Source organism: Sorghum bicolor, chromosome 1, assembly GCF_000003195.3.
Source record: "Sorghum bicolor cultivar BTx623 chromosome 1, Sorghum_bicolor_NCBIv3, whole genome shotgun sequence".
Lineage (NCBI taxonomy): Eukaryota > Viridiplantae > Streptophyta > Magnoliopsida > Poales > Poaceae > Sorghum > Sorghum bicolor.
In genome coordinates, this window is record NC_012870.2 from 63,136,585 (window position 1) to 63,160,596 (window position 24,012).

A 24,012-nucleotide genomic window follows, 5' to 3' on the forward strand; every position below is an offset into this window, starting at 1 on the left:
ACTGAAGTACTCTTGTTCACCACGAAATGCTCACCGCCTAACCTCGATCATCGATCATTGATACACGAACAATCGAAGAAAACATACACGAAGCAAACAAGGCTATAATTAGAACAGTACACCAATCATACAAAAATAGTATGAAAAGTTTATAAAATGATTCTACGCATCGCTACGATTTCATAGACGTAAAGATCACGAAAATCGGAGTTGAAACGGAGAAGGTATGAATTTTCTAAGATTTTATGTAGAAAATAAATTAATTAATTAAAGTCACGAAATTAAAAAGTTTCAAACTGAGTAAACAATTTTACTAACAGGTAGATCTTTCAAAGACGAATCCAACGCAATTTGAATGGGTCAAATCGGACTTAAAACGAAGATTTTATGAGCTAAATAAAATCAGTGGCAAACTTGTAAATACTAAAAACGTATTTTGAATTCAAACTGTGGCAGTTTACGTTTTCAACATAGCAAAGCGTATTTTTCTATGGGCGTTATGGACCGCGGGTTGAAAAACAAACATTCCCGAGGACTCTTTAACAAAAATCCCAGCCGAAGAGGTAAGTTTTGTTTTCGGCCGTTGGATTTCGATCCGATGGCTCAGATTAGAAACAGGAGGGGGAGAGGGAACCGCCGGCGGCCTGAGCGGCGGCGCCATGGCCGGGATAGAGTGGAGCTCGCCGGAGTTCTATCAAAATACGGTTTCGGCCTCGGTTTTCGATGGGAAAAGTACTGGGAGATAGAGAAGCTTCGTGCGAACTTACCTAGGGCAAAACGCGATGGCGAGGAGGGCTCGGAGATGACTGGCCACGCGATTTGGCAGATAGAAGTCCCTGCAGAGGATTCGGCACTCAATTGAGATCAAACCAGAGCAAAGAACTAGGGGAAAAGGGGTCCGGGGACTTTGCAAATTCGTTTCGAATCCCGTCATCAAGCTTACAGAGGCAATATCGCGGTGGAAACGCCGATCCACGCTCGGCGTCAAACTGCAGGATGGCGGCGGCACTTGCAAGCTGGGCTAGGGCAAGATGGAGCTCGCGTCCACGCAACAGGAAGGAAAGAAAGGGGGTATGATTCCCGATCCCATTTATAGAACCAAAAACCACGAATCACGCAAAATCACGGAAGAATTTGGAAACGGATCGCGGTGTTCGGGTCGGGGCAGAGTCCTGCTCGCCCCCGACTCAAGGTAGGAGAAAATGCCTGACTTGAGGGGCCCACCTGTCGGTTACCGGAGGCGCGGGGTCCGCTTGCCAGCCAAGGAAGAGAGGGGCGGCGCGTGCGACCTGGGCCTGAGAGGAGAGAGCGGGGTCGCGGCCTGGCTACTGCTGGGCCTACGGGGGAGACCAGGGCAGGCTTGCTGCGCGCGCTGGGTGGCCAGGCCGCCCGCGATCTGGGCCGTGGTGAGGAACTGGACCGCGCGAGGGGAAAAAGGGGAGAGGGAGGGCTTTTGGTTTCCTCTTTTTTTTTATTCTTTTATTTCAAAAGCCATTTGAAACTTATTTAAGAATCCTTTTAAATATTTTGAGTTTTGAGTTTAAATACACTCATCACAGTAAATAAAATGCCATGACATGTATGCTCAAACATGTTTCTATGTCCTATGATGAATTTTAATTTAATGAAAAATATTATTTTCCTATGTTTCATGGGCACAAAAACAACAAATTAAATCATTTTTTTTCACCTACTTCAAGAGTTATAAATTTTAGGGTGTTACACATTCCTTCCACTCTTTGCTTTTGCATGGCTAGAAGCTTCTCCTTGTCAAATGCTTTTATGGGTGGCGAAGCGAGGTCCTTTTGTCCATTCATGCCAATGGTCTCTTCATTATGAGCCATCTAAATAGACAAGGAGGGAGGATTTAAACTATTCAAATTCAACTATTCAAAAACAATCAAATTTTAGGGTGTTACAATTTCCAAGACTACCATATCATGCGAAATGAAATAAAACTTGGATAAAACATGCACTCTCAATAGAGTTTTATTTCATACTTTTATAGGCATTTAATTCCAAAACTCATAGAGAGTAAGTAATCGTGCCAAAGGAGTTTCATCTAGATGAATCTCATTTCTTCTCTCTCTTCTTAAATATACCATCATGTCATAAAAAAGCCTATGTGACAACATATTTAATACAAATAGAACTCACATTGAGACTGGCCTTATCGTCCTCTGGCTTGCCAGCCCCCGTATCTCCCATGGCTTCTCAGTCTCTGTCATCTGGCTTGTCAGCCCCTATGCTTCCATCTCCCTTCTCTCTCACTTGAGCGCCACCGGCTGTGCTCGCATCGCTCTTTCCTCCGTTGGCTATGCCTGCATCTCCTTCTATGGTGTCCTCGTTCTTTGCCCTTTGCTGCAGCTGATATGTGACTAGGGGCACCTCTGGACTTGATCCTGCACTTGGGACACTGTGGTAGCGACGACATGGGAAAATGCAGCTGGCTTGTCATGGCTGCCCCCCCCCCCCTCACATCGTCATCTTTCCAACTGTTCCTCCCCCATCAGCTATTGTTGTTGCTCCCTACAGACCTCGTGAAGAATATGACCACCAAATAATTGGTTTTCTCCCGTTTTGCTTCTTTCAAAATCTAGCTTGTCAAGGAATCTAGCTTAAAATTTAAGCATAGGAAAACTAAGTTGTTCAAAACATCTTTTTCCGCTGTGTTTGTTAGGTGTTTTATGTGGGACATATGTTCACCTTGTTCCAAACAGCGTCTATCCCAATGACCAAAACAATGAGCAAATCCAACCGTACCATAAGGCCATCTCATCCATGAACGACATTAATGTAACCAAAATATCCAATTACATTCTAAAACTTTATTACAATGAGCTAAACACATGTAAATTTAAGTGTGTTTGTGCTCGAGAAGAGTGTGTTACTCCTGATCACCATTTGTGCCACAATTAATTGGTACCTAGAACCAAATAAATAGAAGATTGAGTATAAACACTTAGCAAGTATGGTTCCTAACTAGAAGAAGAATGCAACATATGAATCCATGAACGACAACTGAATGTCAATTAAGAAATTTTTTGTCTAAGATGGATAGCACTTTAATAAATATACATATACTAGTAAAACTGAGTAACTTTCGAGAGACAAATGGTAACATCGACCATCCCTAAGAATGGCTTTCATTTTTAGAGGTGGTGGTAATATCAAGTGTCCCAAGAAATGGAATATATATATATATATAATGCCTTTAAGTCCATATTATATAGTACGTCATATGTCATCTAGAATAAATTTAGTAAAACTGGAAGGAAATACTCAACATGCAGGGAGAGGCTAACTAGCAGGCTGTATCTCCCCATGTAGTGGTTGCGCGCGTGTCCTTGTCATATTCTGTCATTCCCCGACCCAAAGCCTCAAGCGGCCGACAGTACCTCGTGGGGGTGAGGGTACAAAGCCATGGTAGGCCTGGCCCCTATGCCTCTTCCTGTATGTCTGCCTTAGAGCATCTAACAAATTCTGGAGGAGGATTCCTCATGTTGCTCGAGATAGGCTTAGTCAAGACAATATGATGACATCAACGCCTTTTGATCCTCTCTTGGTCGGCGCTGGACATCCTAGGTAAGGAGCACGTGGGCTTTCTAGCCCCCAGGCATAGTGACTTGGTAGCAGGCCTACTCCTAGAGACTTGGGTCATTTGTTGAAGTGGGTCATCTTAGGCCCTGAAGGCCTTTGTAGTGGTCCAGACTATGACTGCGAGCACACATGACGGGTGTAGGACCTGAGCCCCTGGCTAATAAGGAGAATCAGCTAGGGGGTTAATCGCATTGTCACGATGCTACCAAGGGTTTTAGTAACCCTCTATTAGGTACTCAACAGGAGCCCTCGAGCCCCTCATAGCCTCTCGAGCCATCTCCAGGATGATAGTGAGGGGATATCCTTTTTACTCTCAACTATTCGACTACCAAGCCAGGGCCCTGGCTAGGTTTGATGTCTCTCTAAGAATGTGAGGGATGCCATCATGACTTCTTGGTTGGGAAACACACTCAGTGAGATCAAACTTGTAGAGCCCGAGCGAGGGCCCAAACGATCCCTCAAAGGGCGACCTACTTGGGCCTATGTGATGAGGTGCCCCGCGTACCTAGCTTGCAATGGGTTTGAGTGACTTGGCTTGGTTCCATTGCATCGCTAAGGGTCCCACCCTCACTGAGGGGTTTATGGTAGCTTCACTCGCCCAGATTGCACATCGCACAATGACTAGGGTGGTCTGCACACTCGGCCTATGATCGCTAGTGAGCTCATCATGTTTATGTTGGTTGCTCAATTATTCCCTTGGTCCAGAGGCAGCCACATGTCATCCATCAGCTAGCCTTTAAACCTCTAGTGTTACTGGGTGAAGCATGCTTTCGCACTTGGACCGCCTGTGGGCATAGAGTCTTTTATATTCCTTGATTCCTACCCAAAGACATGGAGAGTTAATGAGGCATGGTATGTCATGCTCTATGAGGAGAGAACACTCCTTTTTAGACATAATTTATGACATTCACATATGGGTTTTTTTGGGCACACACATCTGGGTCATCGGCCAATTGCTAGGAATTCGAAGGGGTGTGGCTCCTTGATCTATGCATAAGCGCACATGGGCAGTGCCAATGGATGAGGCGCTATGGAGCCATTGCATAATGGCATAGGGTATGCCACTCTAATGGTGCTTGTGTAGGAGGCTTAAAGGTTGGTGGGGAGGAAACTATCCATTTCTTCCTCATTTGCGCCCACATATAGGTCTTCCTTATATTATGCTCTCCTAGCCTTTGTCATCGCCGACCTCCTGTCCGTGTCCTTCTTCCATCCCCAACCATCGTCACCATTATTTGTTCATCAAGACCATGATGGATTGGGGAGCATCCAAGGTAGATGCAGAAAAGACCACACTAGTGCATTTTTTACTGATAGCTCACAGGAAAGCTCAGGTAGAGGATATACCAACCCCGAAGGAGGAGACACAAAGGCCTACGGCGTCAAAGGTCATGCCGATCCTTCATCCCATCCCATCTCGTCGGGTTCAAGATCCCAACACATACTTTTCTCCATGAGCCGCTTTGTGTCTACGAGCTATGGCTCCATGACTAATGTCACACGAGGTCATTCATCTCACCGTCGTCTTTGTGACCCTAAGCGAGTGCTACCTAGGGGTTGTAAAATGAACTAGAATTTCAAATATAGAAATTCCAACTCTTTCCTAGGATGTCTCGGCTATTACGGGCATCCAATTTTCAACTAATTATAAAGTCAGTATCAGATTGCATAAATAATGTAATTATAATTGTTTTGATACAAGTCCTTGGGGCTAAAATAAAAAACACTAATAACCTAATCAATATCGTAGCAGTAAAAACTTGGAGGGTGTCAGGGCGCGCAGTTTGGGAAGTTAAAAACCATGATAAAAGAAAGGATCACGTGCAGTGTTGAGGTGTTTTGGAAATAAAAGAGTAGGTTGGAAGAAATGCTTCGCTCTTTAATATTAGTTAGAGATTGTAGATTTAGTAGGATCGACTTTATTTCTAGGTTGATATATAATGTCATAAAGTACAATGACAGCTGATGTTAAGATTGATACCTTCACTCTGCTCATAAATCTTTATTTCTCAATTGAATATATAATTTTACTGTTATCTTTACACCATCTTGAACCACAAATTAGAAAATGTATTAACATTTGAAATAAAGAAAGAGTTAAGACTAGTAGAAAAATGAACTATGAGGATAACATCAAAAGAGAATTTGGTACCATGAGTTTCACAATAGGTTTATAGCCAAGTTCTTTGACAGCTTTGTCACAACTAAATGTTCGATTGAGTGTCGCATACTTAATCCTAGCCTGTGTTAGAATTTGAGGCGTCGGCATTCCAAAATGATATAAAACCTTGTATGCTCCCTCTACCAAATAGCTTATAGGCTTAATAACATGTATAGGTATCCTTATCTTGAATAGTCTGCAATAAATATTCAACTCATAAGTATGAAAAAGTGCAATAACATATTACCAATATAACTTATATTTTACAAATAGCTTATAGGCTTAATAACATGTATAGGTATCCTTATCTTGAATAGTCTGCAATAAATATTCAACTCATAAGTATGAAAAAGTGCAATAACATATTACCAATATAGCGAAAGGGCATCTAGCCTAGTGGTTAGAGCACCTGAGTAGCACAAGCAGACCTGGGTTCGACTCCCCTTTTGAGCGAATTTAAACAGGTCTGCATTATCAAAAAATGAAAAAAAATAGGCTAGGGTTTCCCTTGCTGACTTCGGTCAAAAAAAACATATTACCAATATAACTTTTATTTTACAACATGTACTCTTAAGTATGAAAAAATACTCAAAAATGAGTTATTCATACTTAGCAGTATAAACAAAGATTTAATTTATATGTATAACTTACTAGATAGTTGAAAAAAATGAATTATTCAGTGAAAGCTAAAAATGAAGAAAAATAGTCCCATATTATAACTGCTAGTGTGACAGTGTCTCTCCATTTTACATTAAAGCAAACTTCACAAAAATAATTGTTATATTTCTTATGAAGAATCGGTGAACATGAAGTAGATATCATTGAGATGTATAAACAAACAAATGTACTACACCATAAATTAATTCTTTAGTTACCAGATGAAATAGATATAGGTCCACACAAGCTATTTTGCAAAAAAATGCTATAAAACGTGGGTGCTTTATCATGACATAAGCGTTGATCGTTAGAAACAGCACCTTTTGTATCCAAGCTCTTCTTGAACAGTGTATAGGAAGTCCCACATATTCATTGGCTCCATATTAGTTATAAAGTAGGCCTAAAAAGTTCATATATATGTCATGATATAATTTATACTTCAGCTATGAGTTTTTATTCAATAGTACGAACATACTTTTCCTCCACTAGTTCTTGCGCCATCCATAGTAGAAAGAGTCTTATCCGCACATATATGACCATGTACAACATTTTTAACATACACAAAATCATCATAATTCTTCCCATCACCAACGGTGAACTGCAGTCATACTTCATTTGTTAGATTGACATATAGAAATATCAACTGTCATAAAATTTTCAATCAGTTCTTTCGTTGGTTCCAAATTATATTACTTAAACATGATTAACAATGTCATTGGTGGGCATGCTAATCTTGAATTATTTTTTCTTGATCTGGTATTTTTAGGCAGTGCCATAATTGGCCTTGATTCAATAGTGTTGTAGTACAGGAAACCATGAACACAACTTGGAAATTTAGGCCTCTCTCATCAAGAGAAATATGTGAACCAAACTCCAATAGACAAAAAATTGTAGGAAAACTGTTGTTTGATTTTATACTCACTTAGCACAACAAATAGTTTATTTGTATGAGACAGATTGGTTTGTGGAAATAAATGACTCAGGTGCGCCTAATTAATGTTGTTAGATGTGTGATTCCTATGTGTCCTGCCTTTTGTTAGCGAGAACCCATAAGTTTTCTTATAATTATGATAGAAAATAACCACGTATGAATTAAACATCATAATTTGCCACTTGCATACGTCTTGTACTCTTGTCTTTAGCTCATGTAACTAGTTAGTTCTGTAAAACATAGCATAGAATTCCTCACGTGTGTCCTTCCATAGCGATCCAAAGTTGGCATCACCAGATCGCCTGGGTCAAATATGCTACCAGGACGTATGCAACAAGTCAGAAGGTCATTAGTGTCGTTGGCGTCCATGACTAACTTCTCTGCTTCTGCTTTTGTTTGTGCATATGCATCGGGAAACTGTCAATAGAAAATAAATTAAAAATAACAACTAGTAAAAAAGCATATCCAGTATAGACTATACTTCAAATATTTGTGAAGTCAAAAAATATTTAAAGAAAAAATTTATAGGCAAGCATGCTAAAAAAGCTCTACACGTCAGTTGTCACTTTCCCATCATCTTGTGATTCATTGCTAGAAGAAAATAAATGCAATTTAGATAGTAAAAAATACATAAAGTGCTTGCATGTGACCAATATCTAATATTATAATATATGTATATAAAGTTATCCAAAAGATATCGTCATACAACCTTATCTGGATATGGCAACGATTCATTTACGTTAAATAGACCATGAACTCCGTCGAACACAACAGCACTAGAACTGGTGTGTATAAGCCTCTTCACCTTGCATATCTTGCAAGCACCAATTACATTCTTTGTTCCTAAGTAGGTAGAATATAAATAAAAATACAATTAGTAAATTTAGCATGTGTGAATGGTAACATCCTTATCCTTCAGTAGGTACTATCGGGAGCATGTATTGGTTAACGGTAATGCTACTTCTAGAGCGTCCGTCCGCATCGGACGGACCTACTCCACCGAGCGAACCAGGGAAAGGACACGACGCGTCTCGTGGCTTCTTATCCACCCAACGCACCCGCTCGTCACTTTTTTCTCTGCGCGCCGTGGCTCCATCTTCGCTCGCTCCGCTCTGCTACTGCTTGCGCTGCCTTCGCTGCTGCTCACCAAGACGGAGGCACAGTCAGATCCAGCTCGCTTGTTCCCTCTCCCTTCCTCCCTTCTTCCCTCCCTCCGACCTCCATGTCACACGAAGAGGAGGGCGATGGCAGCGACTTCCAGCGAGCCGCACCATCCTTGCCTCCCTCCTTCTCTATGTGACCTCCGTGCCACCGAAGATGATCCTCTCTTCCCTCCTCTGTGACATCCATAGCCGTCGGAGTGGGGGCCATGGCGGGCAGCTTCCAGTGAGCCGTGCACCCTCCCTCCCTCCCTGCTCTCGCATCTCGTGTGCTGCGACCTCCATGTGTGGCTCCGACGAGGTAGGTAGGGAGGGATCTAGATCTGAGGTCTCTCTCCCCCTTCTTTCTCCTACTGGACCCAGATCTGGCTCCCTCCTGCTGCACCTCCTCCTCCTCTTCTTCCCCTTCTAGATCTAAGGATTTTTGTGGTAGCTGGTGTTTCAGTGAGTCAGATCTCGTCGCTGTTTTGCAATGGTTCATTTTCAATGTTGCAACAGATGATGTGGAATGTTGCAACAATATCTTTTTTGGTTGTTGCAACACGCATTTCTCTGATGTTGTAGAGCAGTTCTTGAGATGTTTTATTTTGTTTTTTTCGTTGTTGCACCAGATTCTCCCCCGATGTTGCAGTAGATTTTTTGTTGCAACATGCGTTTTTTTCGATGTTGCATTAGTAGTAATTGAGATGTTGTAATAGTTTTTTCTCATTGTTGCAGCAGATTCTCTCTCGATGTTGCAGTAGATTTTTTGTTGCAACATGTGTTTTTTTCGATGTTACATTAGTAGTGATTGAGATGTTGTAATAGTTTTTTCTCATTGTTAGTATATTTCCCTCAATGTTGCAGTAGACGTTTTTTTGATGTTGAAGTTTATTTTTTTTTGTTTGTTGCATTAGATGGTTTCCATTGTTTCAATAGCTTTTTCCGTTTGTTTTAGCAATGTTTTCTCTTTTTTGTTGCATTTTTAGATGTCCTTTGATGTTTGCAATAGTTGTAGCTAGAGGACAGACTATGGTGGTGAGCTGGTGGTTGGGTCAGAGGTGCTGGGTTGGCAAGGTTGTGGGCGGACAGATCTGTGCACGTGGGGGTCGCCTTTCTTCTCTGTGCGGACGCGGGGCAGGAGTCGTTTTCGGTGGGAACGAGTTGGCGGCAGACGGATATGCTAGGGTGCGGCGAGGTGGGGGGCGGGCAGATCCCGTGCTCGTGGAGGTGGGGATGGGCTCCTTGTGCGGGGGAGCGGACGAAAGGTGGTCCTTTGCATGGGGCGAGTTAGTTGGGAGGCTGATGGTTTTTTTCTCCGTGTTGTGCGGGTAGGGAGCTCGGCGTCCGGACGCGCTGCTGGCGCCGGACGTCCGGGCGCTAGCACTACCGATTGGTTAATTGTCTGGTTATGCTACTCCTAGCGGCCGGGGCACTACTACATGAAGTCACTATAGGGTGGCTCTAGACCATTTGTAGGGGCAGTCACGCAGGTGTCTCTACAAATCACTGATTTGTGCGGGTGGTTCTGAGGCTGCTGAGGGCTCCACCCCTATAAATCTATTTTCCAAAATTCTCAAATCTGGGCAAAAAAAATAGCAAAATAAAATAATCCCAGTTCCCGGAAGGCCCCACCACACAATCACAAGGCAGTGATAAAAGATTAAGAGGATGATGGTTATACAATATTGAGCGAATGAGTGGACCCCACATTTTTTTACTCTTGGAAATTTTGAACGGTTTGGTGGTGAGCCTGGATTCCAAGAGGTGCCTATATGTGAACCACATGTATAAATGGTATTTATAAATAGTATTTCTAGATGTGAATGGTAAACTAATCATCTCTAAAAATATGAAGTGTTTTTTGGGTGGTTAGTGTAATCAACTACCTCTAGAAATATAATTTATTTTTAGAGCAGCAAGAAAAAAGTAACCATGTTGAAAAAAATCAAGGCGCCTCTCAAATTTGGTTTTGTATTAGTGATAGTTCTTAAGGTTGGATTTAATGTAAATAAATATAGAAAAAGGAAGTATACCTAGTTATGTTTTGAAACTATCTATTACTTATTGGTCGTACAACTATTTATCTTTTTTAACAATTCTGCTGACAATAAAACAATGCAATCAACTTTGTGATACGCAACGTCCTTAAATTTGTACTGAACAGAGTATTCTTCTACTCACCGATCACGTTGACTTTGTAGTGAAGTTGCAAGTTGTTCTTGCTAGGATCCGCAGCGGCTGTGTGGAAAACAACATCTACACCTTCAAAAACTGAATAAAGAAAGAATTATACTCCAAGCATTCTAAAATATAAGGCATGTATGTATTTCAAAAAAATTTTGATCAGCAATTACCATAATCATATAAAAAGTTTGTAGCACAAAATCAGATACATTATATTGTACTTTTTTGCGGATATATTGTATTTAGAAATAATTATTAATCTTTTATTGTTATAAGTTATACCACTCCATTCCAAATTATAAGTTGTTATGATATTTCTAGACATATATCTTTTAATATACACCTAAATATACATAATGTCTAAACATATAGTAAAAGTTATAAAGCCACAATGACTTATCATTTAGAACAAATGGAATCCTTTGCAAGAGAAATAAAGATCAAATCATGTAGCATAGCAAATGCTCGTAGTGGATCATGGATTTGCACAATCCCTCTTAATATACTATACGTGAAGACTTGAGGAGTAGTTTCGATGCTATACGCATTACTACGGAGGCAGCTATTTGGCTCGTCTCTACTAGTATATCTCTAGACACCAATAATTTGAGAGGTGAATATCCAAGTGTCTCTAGAAATCGATTTCATTTCTAGAGAGAGGCCAAACCTATCCACCCGTAGTCAAAATCTAGTTGACTCTTGAAACTGTTATATAGAATTTTGTAAATCAAAACTAAAAATAGCAAAAACATTTTTAACCTAGGGAAGCTCAAAAGTCACGTGGTTTTCAGGTGCATGTAGCCGCGAGGATCAGACTCATAACCTCAAGCCTCGCTTAATCCTTGCTTACCACTCCAACTCAAAATCACTCTTAATCAAGTGGTTGGCATGATCCATTTGTATCAATTTCAACAAATATTGCAATTCATATTTGAAACTCTAAACTAACTCAAATAAAAAAATTGAACTAAAATTTTTTAGATCTATATAACTAATACAAGTAAGGTTTAGGTATCTTCTGCACCCAAGCCATTTGAAAATTCAAAAGAATGGATTTCAAATTTTAAAAATTTAACTATAATTTTGGGCACTAAATGATTTGAAATGAAAATAATGTACTACAAAATTGTAGATCTCTTTGATCACTACACTTAGGTTTAGGTCACTTATCCATCTGATATCATCGTTAAAATCATAAAAACTATGGTTTAAATTATGAAAACTCCAAATAAAATTTTTAGACCTTAAATGATTCCAAATGAAAAAAATTAGATCACTTCGAGTACTATAACTTTAATGTAGTTTTGTCTCAATCCAATTTGATTTGAAGAATTTATAAATTTTAGTGTGTTGCATCTACTTTTAGAGATGGTCATATTTGCAACTGTCTCTAAAAAAGCACTTCTAAAGTTGGGTCGAATTTCCAATTGTCTCTAGAAATACCTCTATTTTTAGGGATGGCCAAAAAACCTATCCACAATAGAACTTGTATTTCTAGAGACGATTTGACTTTTCAGTTGGCTCTATAAACCGGTTTCTAGAGAAGAGTCGAATTAGAAATCATTTTCACTAGTACAGAAAATTTATTGGAGGTGGGCAAAAGGGTTAATGGAGGTGGGCATTACAACCACCTCCAATGATAGGTCACGGTTAATCGTGACATAACAGAGGTGGTTGAATGGCCTGCCTCCATTAATCAATTAAAGGAGTCGGGCATTATACTGCTTCTGCCTGCGAAAATCAATTTAAAAAACAAAAAAATAGAAGCCCAATGGCGATCCTATTTTTGAGACCGCCAGCAAGCCCGTGTCACCAGGAGCCCCGCTGCTGGATCTGCAATCCCCGGCGCCTGATCCGTGAGCCTCGATGATAGATCCACGAGCCCTGCCACTGGATCTGTGAGCCCCCACGTCTGACCATGAGCCCCGATGTTGCATCTATCGAATCTATGAGCCCCAACGCACCAGAGGATGCGCACTGCTAGGAGCTTTATGGTGGGGAAGGGTCATGGATCTGCCACCGTTAGGGTGGAGAAGGGGTGTGGCTCGTCGTCGAGCATCGGGGTGAAGCAACGGTTGTTGCCGTAGACTCTAGCACTTGTCGTTGTTGCATCAGCTCCTGCACCCACCAGCCAAAGTTGCATCGTCGGGCCGCCACTAGGAAGAGTCGGTTGTGTCGCCGGCCTGGTCGCCTATAGGAGTCGCTCGAGCTTGCCAGGAGGAGTCACTTGTGTTGTAGCCCCGCTCGCTAGGAGGAGCCGCTCACTCGTCGAAACACTGCGAGCAGGACCCACGCGTCTGAGCCTCCACACTAGGATGCCGCCAGAGAGACCTCTCGAGCCATAGGAGATAGGGAGAGAGAGAGAGAGGAGAGGGAGTGGTGTTGTATCTGGCTCTAGAATTAGGAGGGGAGTGACGCTGGTGAGAGGGCGCTAGGGAGAGTCATGATGTGGAACGGCGCTGCGGAATCGCGATGAGGGTCGGGAGGGGAGCAGTGTTGTGGAGGAGCAATGTGAGGCTAGGGTTTTGTTAACTGTTGCTTATATACAAGCCCGGTAGAATGGTAGAGATGAGCCCTAGGCTGGGAGCTGGGTCAATGTGCCCACCTCCATTAATTAATTTTTGGAGGCGTTTGGCTTAAGATGACCGCCTCCGTTAATAGAGCATTTTGGAGACGGTTCCGTATAGTGTGCCCACCTCCGTTAATTGATTTTTGGAGGCATTTGCCGTGACCTCCTCCATTAATAGAGCATTTTTGGAAGCGGTTCCCTTACGCCGCCTACCTTCGTAAATGATTTTATGAGGTGGGTAAACATGACCGCCTCGGTAAATGAAAAATGCCCGCCTCAGTTAATCACAGGCATGAATCGAGGTGATTGGATTTTATGACTGCCTCCGTTAATAAAAGAGCACCGTCTTGCAAAATCATTTTTGTACTAGTGTTTAGAGGTAGTTGGTAATAGAGCTGCTTATGCAAGTTGTTCCTGAAAATTGTTATGTAGTTGTGATATGGGTGAGCCACCCACCGAGGGCTATGGACTAAGGCCTTGTTTATGTAACACCCTAAAATTTGTCTTCTTGAAAATAGAGCTAAAATGATTTACTCATGTATTTTTGTGTTCATGAAACATAGAGAAATAGTATTTTTTATTAAATTAAAATTTTTCATAGGAGTTAGTAATGTGTTTGAGCATGCATGCCACTGCATTTTATTTGTTGAGATGAGTGGTTTTGACTAGAAACTCAGAATGATTCAAAATATTTTTGAAATGATTTCAAGATGGCCTTGAAATAAAAGAAAAGAAGAAAAAATCCCTCACTCCTCCCTATCTGGCCCACTCGGCCTTCTTAGCCTAGCAGCAGCTGCAAACCAACTCCCTCTTCCCCTTTCTCTAGGGTCGAGCCTCATTCTTCTCACCCGCAGGCCCATTCCACCTGTCTTTCTCGGACCGTTGGCTAGCGTGCAGCAGGCCGGCCCATGACCTCCCCCACAGTGGACGTCACCCTCTCCTTCTCCGTGGCAAACCGGCCCCTAGCGTTGAGTCACCGCTAGGTGGGACCCACAAGTCAGCCGCATCATCCTCTCCTTCCTCAAGCCGGACTCTCCATCGATAGAAATCAAGCCCTAATCCTGATTTCCTCCGAGATTCCTTGCCTAAACGCGTAACCGAGCGCTCTATAAAGCTTCGTGACCTCCCCCGCGTATCTTTTTTCCTAGTTTCACAATTTTGGACTCGCCTTAGCCTTCGCTCCGTGCGTTTCGGATCTCGCTAAGCCAGCAGTTTCGCCGCTGTGGTGAAGCTCACTATCCGCTGCCGCGTCATCGAATTCAAGACCTTGCCGAGCTTTGGGTTGAGGTGACGAAGATGCTGAGCCTCTCCTCTTACTCTCTATCACACTATACTGCTCTCACATCGACGTTGAACTTGCAGGAGGTTCCCTAATCCGCCATCTCTCATCGTCGTTCCCCTCAAAGCCCTCCGCGCCTTCGATTTTGCCCTACATAGATCCCCTTGAACTCCTCTTTCTTCCCGTGTTTTTTTGTTTATTGAATCGTGCACTAAAACGCCAAAACGACGAGCTCCGGTGATGTTCCGACCATGGCGCCACTGCAATGACATTGTTCCAGCCAGCAGTCACCCTCCTCATCCACTGGATTGTTTCCCGTCGTTGGATTCAAGATCAACGGCCAAAAATTGAAGATACCCCTTCGATTGTAAATATGCTAAAGAGTCCCTGTGTTTTCTGAGAATAAACCCGCAGTCCTAAGGCGCCTTTCAAGGAATACGCTTTCTCTCTTTGAACTCGTAGTTTCTCTGTTTCAATTCAAAATATGTTTTTCTATATTTACAGAATTGTGATTTCATATTACTTACAAAATATTTGTTTTAACTCCATTTTGACCCGTTCAAATTGTGTTAGATTTGTATTCACGAGATCTACATGTTAGTAACTTTGCTACACCAGTTTAAAACTTTTTAATTTCGTGACCCTATTTAATTAATTTCTTTTCTATAGAAAATCTTAGAAAATTCATATCTTCCCCGTTTTAGCTCCGGTTTTCGTAATCTTTATGTCCGTGTGATTGTAGCGATGCGTAGAATCCTTTTATAAACTTTTCATATTGTTTTGCTCCTATTAGTGTACTGTTCTAATTATAGGTTTGTTTGCTTCGTGTATGTTTGGCTCTAATTGTTTGTGTGTTGATGATTGAGATCGGGTATAGGCGGTGAGCAGAATTTTGGTGATTGTTGACGGTCCTTAATGCTCACATTTAAGCATTAACTAATCATAGAAAAGGATCCAAATGCAACCAACACATAGACTTAGGGTTTTATCTGACAGAATTCCACGAGTTTTGGTGTTTGTCTATTTCTGCAGGGGGTTATCAGAAAATACGGAGGAAAGGCCCACACGTCGGGTTTACATAGAGATATTAACGTGCTGCGCAATTATCTTACATCTAGAAGACTCCAGAAGCCACGAGACCGAAGCGGAGGCGAAACGGGGCCAGAGACAGGGCGCCCGCCCTGTCCTACTGGGCGCCCGCCCACCTCCTGAGTCCAATCAGGACTCTGCTTTGCGGGAGATCTCCACCGACCTAAAGGATCAAGGATAACCGTTCAATCTAAGTCGGTTTGATCCAACGGCCCATATTCACTTGAAGGGACTATAAAACCAGACCCCCTGGCCCCTGGAGATCATACCTCTTCTACAGAATCAAAGTTAGGGTTTCAATTCTTCATCCAAGTAGAGAGGATCCCTCTAGTTCTTCTAGTTCTACCTCTAGTTCATCTAGATCTAGTTCTAGTTCATCTAGTTCTAGTTCTAGTTCCTCTAGTTCTAGTTCTAGTTAGTTCTAGTTGTAATCTAGAAAATAGGGAGAGAGAAGAGGAGAGCGGATGAGGAGCCGGATCTGTCGGATCTTCTTCAACATTATACTTTTGCAGCATCTGGTTCGTTCTTCATCGTTCTCCAGGTTCTTCAATTCATAATTCCTGAGTTTTTTAATTACTTTTATTTACATTCAAGTTATTTATTGGATTCCCGCTTGCATCAAGTGCTCTAGTCTTTATAACGCTAGAGTAGTAATTAATAGATTAGACGTGGTGTTTAGTCTTGCGATTACCTGGAATTGCACCCAATCCTGCGGATTGTGGTGGTAGCCCTAGGGTAGTGACAGCCCTAACGGTCGACGTATTCCACCATGTTCGGATCGGTGTTTGTAGGACCGTAGTCGGAGCTTCCTAGCCCCCTTCTCATCTCTTTCTGTGGCTAGTGTTCTGATGTCCCGATATAGATAATCTTGAAGTAATTCTTGATTCTTAGATCAACTAGAGAACTCTCAGGAAACTTCCTCTCTTCCCACCAAAAATAATTATATAGTTATCCTTGGGCGATCTTGGATCTTAATTAGTACACTCACGTTCCCTGTGGAAAATCGATACTCTGGAATACTCCCGGGTGAAGGCTACATCGGTATCCGTGCGCTTGCGGATTTTTCTGTTTGCGTTTAAAATACCCAACAAGCTTTCTGGCGCCGTTGCCGGGGAACGGTAGCTGTGCTAGTTTCGAACCAAGTCATCTGTGTATCCTTTTTCTTTTCCTTTTTTACCACACTCACCTTATCATTTTCACCATACCACATGGATTTCACTCTAAGCATTAATGAGCATGGAATTTATTTCATAGGCACTTCATTTACTCCATGCTCATATGCAACATCTTCACAATCCATTGGTCTCTCCAACATCACCACATTCGAGATCTCCAACCCCCTCTTTCTTTCTATTTATAAAAACTTTAAAAGGGCGGTTGTCGATGCATATGTCTATATTAAATATTGCAGATCTCGTTGAGTTGATCTTGATATAGGTTGGTGTTGGAGGGGGAACCACTTCGCCAACATAAATTGATGGTTTCCCAAGGACAAGCTTAGTGTCCTAAAACAAGCAGTGATCAGATTGTAACATGAGCTTTTAATTATTTACAACATTACCTTGTGTATTGAGCATGTAAGGATAATTGTAAAAAAATTCCTTCGGGTATTCTTGTCACTAACCTTTTCAGGATTGGAGCAAGAAGATCGGATGAATGACAAGCACAAGGTATGTCCAACCAACTATCATACAACATTGAATTAAATTCATCCAAACTTGAATTTTGCAAAATTCAAGCTTGGGGGAGTACTTACATAAAAACATCCTTTGCCATGTTGTTATGTTGGTTGTCCCTACCTTTGAGACATGCTCAATTTGTTAAATACTAATCACACTACTTCATCTCCACTTGAGTAGAACTCTATAAATGCTCTCATGCTACCTTTATTTGCTTTAGTATATGTCTAGGTTTGGAGTAGTTTCATTTATCTCTTAATTAAGCTTGGTGCTTAGTTTAGGAATGATGATCTTACTTCCAAGGGGTTTTAAATTAACCATGGTGCTTAGGTTAAAATGCCCTCCTAAATCAATTTAGACATGGTGTCTAGGTTGATCTTTGAGCCGATAGTATGCTATAGTAGATACTGGATATTTTGTTGGACTAACCCCTGCAGGAAAACTTTCAATATCGACCTGGGAAGTCCTGATATACAAACTCATTAGAGATAAAGGAGACACATGAAGTTTAACAATTTACACAAGGAAGGCATAGCTCACAAGAGATGATCCATGGAGGGTGCTACAAATACGATGCACAACCACTAAGAAAGGAAAGCTTCCACAAGGTGATACTTACCATCACTCTTCATGTAAGGTAACATCTTAAGGTACTTGGCTATCACTTTTATAAGCTTCTCCTTGGTTCTGGCGTTCACATGAATAAAAAAGACAAACATGTATGATTTACAACTCTAGATTAACCAGCCCAATCGATTCAATATGTTTAGTCCTTCCACCGTTGTGATCCCACACTCCTATTCATATTAGCTAAAATGTTGCACACTCAATCTTTGGAAGATATAAACAAAACATATATATAGATAGATTATCTTTCCATTAGGTTGAGTGATCTGATCTGACAAATGTTTTAAATGCTACACTCATGATCTTATTATCCATCAACTTTGTCTTGCTCACTATGCTTAAGGTTAGAGAGAACAAATACACTTTTGGTTCTGTTGGTGTTTTCCACCAACAGGGCCCATGCACTTGATCTCTGCCTTGTCTCTATGAGCAGGAACACTTCGAGCAAGATATGAAGGACTTTTATAACTCCCAGACTTCACCAAGTGAAGTACCTAGATCTACGAGCACAAACACACTAGGGATACTGGACACTCAGGCAATCACTGCCCTGAGATGCTTGAGGACATAACTACTGGAGTAACCCTGTTGTGGAAGTAATTACTGACCTTCTGCCGGTCAAGAGAGGCAATCCAGGATGCACCGTTATCCCGATCTCCATTGGCATGGTGGACTTCCCAGAAGCACTCTGCGACTTTGGCTCCAGCGTCAACATTATGCCCAGGGTACTCTATGAAAAATTCTTTACACATCCTTTATTCGAAACAACCATGTGTTTGCAGCTTGCAGATCGTACGCTAAGTTTCCCAAAGGGAATATTGAAGAACCTCTACGTCTGAGTTGGTACCTTATACGCTCCAGCAGACTTCGTGGTGATAGAGACTGATACTGATGAGAGGGCACCCATCATCCTAGGGAGGCCATTCCTGAACACCTCGGGAGCTATCATCTACGCTAGTGCTGCCAAGATCAGTTTCTACATCGAGGGGAGGAAGGAGACGTTTTCCTTCAAGAAACAAGACTACACAAATCTCAGAGCATTCCCGACATGAACCAAGGAAGAGGACCAACAGGAGGAACAGGAACAAGCAAATGTAGACCGAGTCAGCTAAGATGGTCACTGTAGTTCAAGGAGGTCAAGATCGTCAACTCAAGTCGCCTTTCTTGATCAAGAAGGACGACCCTGGTGTTCCAAGCATCGAGTGCACAATCAATGGATATTCTTTTCAGAAGACACTCTACGACACCGGATCTAACGTCAACATAATGGCCGCAGTCACTTATCAGCTCCTGTATGGAACCATGTCCCTACAACCAACATACATTCAGCTCTAGATGGCAGATCAGAAATTCTGAAAGATTGAAGGTTATTGACATGGGAGAAGACGAGTACGATCCACCCATCATCCTTAGAAGACCGTTCCTCAGCACCGTTAAAGCAATCATCTACATTGGAACCGGAGAAGTCCACATGAACTTCCCCTCTGAGAAGGTACGCCGCTATTTTACTGACCCTAACTATATAGTTGAAGACTCTAAGCAGGTCAGAACAAGAAGAAGACGACGCAACCGCAAACAGAGGAGGCAAATTATCAAGGACGGATGGGCGGACTATGAAGGAGAAGTTGTAAGGTCAGAAGACATACAGCTTGAACAAAACTGTCTAGAGGAGATCGTAGTACCGAGTCAGGTGTGGAGAGAGAAGATAGTTATACACAAAGAGGAGGCACCGCCGGAACCACCGACTACGCCATCCAGGGAATCCCAAGACGACTGAGAAAACGGAGAGCCCCGTTCGGAGGACTTAAAAACACCGAACGCCTTGCCAAGAGGATTCAAGGATCAAAGAAGACTAGCAGACGGAGGACATCCTAACCGCTGTCAAGATGCTGCCGACATTCAAATACACCTCCACCACCTGCTAGCTACATCAGAAGAAATTACGTCAAAAATCCAGCTTGGGGGAGAGCACCCCCGTTTATCCAGCTAAGTATTCTACTCACGTTTATACTTTACTCTAATAATAAAAAGATGCATAATCATAAAACCCAAATAAATATTTTGTGCTTATATATATATATATATATATCTTTGCTTAGTTTGCTAAATAAATAAATAAATAAAGATCGTTATGAACCCTCATGATAAGCTCTCACATGGATATGATGAGTAGTTGCTCTGTCATGATTAGTTCTCAAAATTAAAATCTCTCTCAAGTTTAGGCATGACTGTTATTAATTAAGATTTTCTCTAAACCTGAACTTGTGGAGAGAGTACTTGATCTAAAGTCTAAGTCGTTAACGGATACGATATGGGAAGGTTGAGCTGCTGTTTATCTATTCCTAGAGATGCTAGAATTCTGGAGAATTTTATCTTTGAAAATCTTTAAAATATCACATGATGAGTTCCTGTATGATGAGAGTTTAAATTCCTACCACAGCCATATATACATGCTTGCTAGACTTTGAGCCACACATTTACTTTTTACTGCTTATGAGCATTGAGTGTGGTCAAGCTGTGTAGACCCTTAGGAGCTTGTCATGTGGTTAAGTCAAGATTCACTTGCACGTTCACTCACACATGCTACTTCTACTCCGGAAGTACCATCCACATATATCCACCCATTTCCATCTCCAGAGCCACCAAAAAATATTCTACTCCTAATCCGGGAGAGAATAGCCAAAAACATTTCTGTTTTTCCCCTTGAAATAAATGCTCAAGTTATCTTGGTTACTACCACTTGCTATATTATTTTAGGAGATGAGTGCTCTAATAAAAAAAAAGGGAAAAAAAAGATACGAGGAAATAAAAAGGGGCAAGTGCCCGGAACCTCGAAAGAAAAAAAAGTGAGACGAGAGGTAAAAATGGACAAGTGTTCGACAGTAGAATTAGGGGTACAAGATACCCACCTGAGAGAAAAGAAAAAAAAAGAAAATATAGAGCATCTCATTCTCCTCAAAAAGTTTCAAAAGAGCAAGGAAGGTATGTATCCCCTCAAAAGAGCATAAGTAGAATTAGACTTTCACCATTGTTATCACCATCATCACCATACACCATTCATTCGCCACACATTCACATCTTGGTTTGACTTATTGACTTGTTCTTCTGGATCCATGGTTTGACTATGCAATAAATGTCTTGTAAGTATGTATTAGCTGTCTTCCACCTATGAGCTCCAGATATCAAAAGCCTTATTAGAGTAGGGTGAGAGAAAAGGCAATATCACTATGCCTTATACCACAAATACCACATACTTTGAGAGAAGGCATACACCATTAATACCTTGGTAAGGATCCAGAAATACCACAAAAGAGAGACTAGAGAGAGTCATACAAGGAATCTCTGAGTTTTATTTGAAAATATGCAAAAACTCCAGAGCTATAGTTAATCGAAGAACAAGAGACATGGTGCTTGACTAGACTGTTCTATCTTTTAACTACTCAAGACAGAAGTGACGGTTACAAGTCCCATGGTGAAAGGTAAATGAGTAAGTTTTAAGTCTTAACAGTTTACTCTAACCAGAGATGAGATCTTGTTTAAACGCATGTGTATCTTTAAGTTATGAAACCACTGCAGAAACTCTTGAGTCCATCTTTGCTCAGGGACGAGCAAAGGTTAAGCTTGGGGGAGCTTGTTGACGGTCCTTAATGCTCACATTTAAGCATTAACTAATCATGGAAAAGGATCCAAATGCAACCAACACATAGACTTAGGGTTTTATCTGACAGAATTCCACGAGTTTTGGTGTTTGTCTATTTCTGTAGGGGGATATCAGGAAATACGGAGGAAAGGCCCACACGTCGGGTTTACATAGAGATATTAACGTGCTGCGCAATTATCTTACATCTAGAAGACTCCAGAAGCCACGAGACCGAAGCGGAGGCGAAACGGGGCCAGAGACAGGGCGCCCGCCCTGTCCTACTGGGCGCCCGCCCACCTCCTGAGTCCAATCAGGACTCTGCTTTGCGGGAGATCTCCACCGACCTAAAGGATCAAGGATAACCGTTCAATCTAAGTCGGTTTGATCCAACGGCCCATATTCACTTGAAGGGACTATAAAACCAGACCCCCTAGCCCCTGGAGATCATACCTCTTCTACAGAATCAAAGTTAGGGTTTCAATTCTTCATCCAAGTAGAGAGGATCCCTCTAGTTCTTCTAGTTCTACCTCTAGTTCATCTAGATCTAGTTCTAGTTCATCTAGTTCTAGTTCTAGTTCCTCTAGTTCTAGTTCTAGTTAGTTCTAGTTGTAATCTAGAAAATAGGGAGAGAGAAGAGGAGAGCGGAGGAGGAGCCGGATCTGTCGGATCTTCTTCAACATTATACTTTTGCAGCATCTGGTTCGTTCTTCATCGTTCTCCAGGTTCTTCAATTCATAATTCCTGAGTTCTTTAATTACTTTTATTTACATTCAAGTTATTTATTGGATTCCCGCTTGCATCAAGTGCTCTAGTCTTTATAACGCTAGTGTCACACCCATATTTTAAGAACAAGATAGGATGCATAAAAGACTCATATGTGCCCCAGGAATAGTCGCACAAATAAGTAGACAAATCTCAAATGTACCATTGCAGTGTTTATTACATAGCGAAACATAAGAAATCACATAGTCTTATACATAAATGATAGCAAGATGTAAACAACGCTCTCGACGGAAGCTCCACACAGGGACACTGTTGACTGGTTGACTCCAAACCTAGTACTCATACCGATAATCCTCATTCCAGTCATCTTCATTATCATACCCTGAGGTGTTGGGAAATTGCAAGAGTGAGCACATATCGTACTCAACAAGTATAACCAGGGGTTCATGAGGCTCAAATAGCTGACACTGGTTTGACTGCATTTAGCTTTTAATAGTGGATAGCATGTTCATAATTAAATAGCAATTGTCAAGGAAGCATAAATAATCCATTAATCCCATGATCATGTGTAAGCATAATTAATCTCATAGCATAAACGATAATCAAATTAACATAACAACTTAATAAGCTCATTGTCGGCGCAGCAAGAACCCCCAAGGCCGCTCATAACCGTGAGCACGGCTAGTATACCAGTTTTACACTCTGCAGAGGTTGTACATCTTTACCCATGAGTCATGATTTACCCCTTCGCCCGAGGTAGCTAATCTCTTAACCCCCTTCCTAGGGAGGTCGGCAGGGATCACTATGAGGCCTTTCAAAAGTTCGTCTAACAAGTTAGGGCCGCAAGGTTTCCTTTGCGCGCAGATATAGAGCCCCCCTTCCGATGGCACAATGACTCGCAGCCTATACTCATACAGACAGAGGCCACACTATACCCAAAACGGTTCAGCCCCTCCGCCCTTTCGGGTAACCTCTAACCAGCTAGAAAAGTGCTTCATACTGAGCTAAAGCCAGAGCCATTATAGCCCTCATGGTTGCACTGTTGTCCCGGTGATCACTTACAGACAAGATCTCATATAGTTATTTGTCATTCTTTTATGTTCATTGCATAGCTATTAATCATCTTACAAGATCATGGATTATATCAAGCACTAGCACATCTACACCAAATGCATATCAAGTAGGTAGCAAGGAATACAGGTAACAATCATCTATGATTTTGCTAAGGTCGACAAGGTGATAGCATGCATATGATATATATATGTAGTTATAAGTGAATAGGTAATCAAGGATGGTCCCAAGTTATACTTGCCTTGATCAAAGCTCTCCTGAGCCTGCTGGTCTTCAAATACTTGATCTTGAGCACCAACGTACGGCTCACCGTCTAATCTCAATCATCAATCAACAACACGCAATCCAACGTAGACAAACATACACGAAGCAAACAAGATATAATTAGAACAATACACCAAACAGTGGTAAAACAAATATAAAAGTTTATCAAAATATTCTACGCAGCGCTACGATCACACAAACGTAAAGTTCACGAAAATCGGAATTAAAACGTGAAAGATATGAATTTTCTAAGATTTCCTATAGAGAAATAATTAATTAAATGCTACTGCAGAATTAAAAAGTTTCAAAACAGTAAACTAATATTTCTAACATGTAGAGCATATAATTACGAACCTGACGCAATTTGAATGGATAAAAACGGAGTTAAAACGAATA